Below are 4,507 nucleotides of genomic sequence, written 5' to 3' on the forward strand. Positions count from 1 at the left end.
GATGCACGAAATTGTGATCTCAGGGAACGGCGCCAAAAACTCTGTACGCACGTCTTAATAAATCGTTTTTCATTCACAACTTCGATACAACTAACCAGCAAGTGCACTGGGTCGTCCAAGTAATAAACCTTACGTGAGTAAGGGTCGATCCCACGGAGATTGTTGGTATGAAGCAAGCTATGGTCATCTTGTAAATCTCAGTCAGGCGGATAATAATTGATTATGGAGTTTTCGAAATTTATACTAATTAAAGAGAAAATAAAGATAGAAATACTTATGTATATCACTGGTGAGAATTTCAGATAAAGGTATAGAGATGCTTTCGTCCCTCTGAACTTCTACTTTCCCGCTGTCTTCATCCAATCAGTCTTACTCCTTTCCATGGCTGGCTTTATGTAAGGACATCACCGTTGTCAATGGCTACTTTTCATCCTCTCTGTGAAAATGGTCCGATGCGCTGTCACAGCACGGCTAATCATCTGAGGTTCTCGATCATACTGGAATAGGATTCACCCTCCTTTTGCGTCTGTCACTATGCCCAGCACTCGCGAGTTTGAAGTTCGTCACAGTCATTCAATCCCAAAATCCTACTCGGAATACCACAGACAAGGTTTAGACTTTCCGGATTCTCATAAATGTCGCCATCAATCTAGCTTATACCACGAAGATTCTGATTAAGAGATCCAAGAGATACTCATTCAATCGAAGGTAGAACGGAAGTGGTTGTCAGGCACGCGTTCGTGGGGGAATGCTGATGATTGTCACGTTCATCACATTCATGTTGAAGTGCGAATGAATATCTTAGAAGCGGAATAAGTTGAATTGAATAGAAAAATAGTAGTACTTTGCATTAATTCATGAGGAACAGCAGAGCTCCACACCTTAATCTATGGAGTGTAGAAACTCTACCGTTGAAAATACATAAGTGAAAGGTTCAGGCATGGCCGAATGGCCAGCCCCCAAACGTGATCAATAGATCAAAAGATAATCCAAAGATCTTCCAAAAGATCTCTAATACAGTAGTAAAAAGTTCTACTTATAATAAACTAGCTACTAGGGTTTACAGAAGTAAGTAATTGATGCATAAATCCACTTCCGGGGCCCACTTGGTGTGTGCTTGGGCTGAGCTTTAGCTTTCCACGTGCAGAGGCTTCTTTTGGAGTTGAACGCCAGGTTGTAATGTGTTTCTGGCGTTCAACTCTGGTTTGTGACGTGTTTCTGGCGTTTAACTCTAGACAGCAGCGTAGAACTGGCGTTCAACGCCCTTTTACGTCGTCTAAACTCGGCCAAAGTATGAACTATTATATATTGCTGGAAAGCCCTGGATGTCTTCTTTCCAACGCAATTGGAAGCGCGCCATTTTGAGTTCTGTAGCTCCAGAAAATCTACTTTGAGTACAGGGAGGTCAGAATCCAACAGCATCAGCAGTCCTTCTTCAACCTCTGAATCTGATTTTTGCTCAAGTCCCTCAATTTCAGCCAGAAAATACCTGAAATCACAGAAAAACTCACAAACTCATAGTGAAGTCTAGAAATGTGAATTTAACATAAAAACTAATAAAAACATCCCTAAAAGTAACTAGATCCTACTAAAAACATACTAAAAACAATGCCAAAAAGCGTATAAATTATCCGCTCATCAATTGTCTTGCAAGTTTGAAAAATATTTTTACCCATCTCAATTGTAAAAGTGCTTTGACATTATCTAGGGTTTGGCTATGCATATATGATTCCTTGAGAATGTGAATTAATTTAACTACATGTAAGTTTTATATACAAGTGAATAACAATTAGAATTGCATGATTCATTTAGGTAGTTGAATTTAGGGTAGATTGCATTGCATGAGATTCCAGCACTTTACCTTACTCTTTATCTTGGATTTTAGCATGAGGACATGCTATTGTTTAAGTGTGGGGAGGTTGATAAACCCATATTTTATGATATATATTGTGCTCAATTTAAGTGATTTATTCAACCATTCACCCACATATTCATGTAAATTGCATGGTTTCACTTTCCCTTCATTATTATGTGATATATGTGAAATACATGTTTCCTATACTTTGAAATTATTTATTTTTTTAATTACCCTTTATTACCATTCGATGCCGTGATTTGTGTGTTGAGAAGTTTCAGATCTTCTAAGGTAGGAATGACTTAAAGGATGAAAAGGAAACATACAAAAATGGAAGGAAAGCACAAAATGGAGTTTTTGAAGAAACTGGCAGCGACGCAAACGCATGGACGACGCGGTCACATGCCCAGCGCAAAAAGGCAGCGACACGAACGCGTAACTAACGCGAACGCGTGCCATGAGCAGAATATAGATGACGCGTACGGGTGACAGAAGCAAACGCGTGATAAGGAAAACTCCAGATGACGCGACCGCATGACCCACGCAGACTTGTGACAGACGCCACGCACCAGAAATTACAGAAAACGCTCCCAGCGATTTCTGAAACCCTTTTGGCCCAGATCCAAGTCCAGAAGGCACAGATTAGAGGTTATAAAGGGGGGGGATGCATCCATTCATTATCATGTCTTCAATTATTTTACTTTTCATAGTTTAGATGTAGTTTTTAGAGAGAGAGGTTCTATCCTCTCTCCTAGGTTTTAGGATTACGATTCCTCTTAAGGATTTAGAATTTCAACTCTTCATCAAGTTCAATATTCCTTTTACTTTATATTTCTCTTTTACTTTTAGATACTTTAATGCTATCCTTTAATTACTTATGTTGCCAGATTGGCTTATGAATTCTTTATGTTTAGATTGATTTTCTCTTATTAATGCAATTGAGGTATTTCAGATCATTGATTCTTATTTAGCTTTTTATGTTATTGGCTTTAATTGATTAACTGGAAGCTCTTGAGTTATCAACTATCCGTGATTGGTTGTTATGTCGGCTAAATTGACTGGTATTCCACTAACTCTAGTCTTTCCTTAGGAGTTGGCTAGGACTTGGGAATCTAACTAATTAGTTCACTTGACTTTCCCTTGCTTTCATGAGGGTTAACTAAGTGGGATTAACTTCCATTCTCATAGGAGTAACTAGGATAGGACTTTCGAATTTTCATACCCTGCCAAGAGTTTATTTTATAGTTATTTATTTATTTTACTTGTCATTTAAATTACTTGTCCCTTACTTTCAAAACCCCCAATTTAAAAAACTCATAACCAATAATAAGAACACCTCCCTGCAATTCCTTGAGAAGATGACCCGAGGTTAAATACTTCGGTTATCAATTTCAAAGGGGTTTGTTACTTGTGATAACCAAAAAAGTTTGTAAGAAAGGATGATTTCTTGGTTTAGAAACTATACTTGCAACGGGAATTTATTCTGAATTATAAACTGTCAATCATGCGTTCTTCAGGAAGCCACAACCAAAATCTAAGTTTGGTGTTGAGAGGCCACAACCAAACTCTAAGTTTGGTGTTGAGAGGCCCCAACCCTGCTCTGATTATCTGTGAGGCTCCATGAGAGCTCACTGTCAAGCTATTGACATTAAAGAAGCGCTTGTTGGGAGGCAACCCAATTTTATTTAATTATATCTATTTATTCTCCATTGGCATTTTATGTTTTCTATAGGTTGATGATCATGTGAAGTCACAAAAACAACTGAAAAAGAAAAAACAGAAGGAAAAACAGTATTAAAAATAGCACACCCTGGAGGAGAAGCTTACTGGTGTTTAAACGCCAGTAAGGGTAGCAGAATGGGCGTTAAATGCCCAGTCTGGCACCATTCTGGGCGTTCAACGCCAGAAATGGGCACCAGACTGACGTTTAACGCCAGAAAGGGGCACCTAGCTGGCGTTTAACGCCAGAATTGCACTCTAAGGGCGTTTTGCACGCCTAATTGGTGCAGGGATGAGAAATCCTTGACACCTCAGGATCTGTGGACCCCACATTATCCCCACCAACCTTGACTTACTCTCTCTCACTTCTTCACACCTTTTCATAATACTCTTCCCCAAATAACCTCCACCAATCACCTCCATTACTCCTCCAAAACCATCATACAACCCACCTACACCCACCCACTCAAATTCAAACCATCACTCCTTCCTTTTCCACATCATAACCACCTAAAACCCCCTTTGCCGAACAATTCACACACCTCCATCTCCTCCATATATTCTTCTTCTCCTCCTTTCTTTATTCTTTTGCTCGAGGACGAGAAAACCTTTTAAGTTTGGTGTGGAAAAGCTCAGCTTTTTGGTTTCTCCATAACCATTTATGGCACCTAAGGCCGGAGAAACCTCTAGAAAAAGGAAAGGAAAGGCAATTGCTTCCACCTTCGAGTCAAGGGAGATGGAGAGATTCATCTCAAAGGTCTATCAAGACCACTTCTATGAAGTTGTGGCCAAGACTCCTCATTGAAGAGGACAAGCCCATTACTAAGAAAAGGATGGAGCAAACAAGAGAGCCCACTCATGGAGCTCAACAAGAGCACGAGGAAAATCCTCATCATGAAATTCCTGAGATGCCTCAAGGGATGCATTTTCCTC

Source organism: Arachis ipaensis, chromosome B7 (genome assembly GCF_059453495.1).
Source record: "Arachis ipaensis isolate K30076 ecotype BB chromosome B7, ASM5945349v1, whole genome shotgun sequence".
Lineage (NCBI taxonomy): Eukaryota > Viridiplantae > Streptophyta > Magnoliopsida > Fabales > Fabaceae > Arachis > Arachis ipaensis.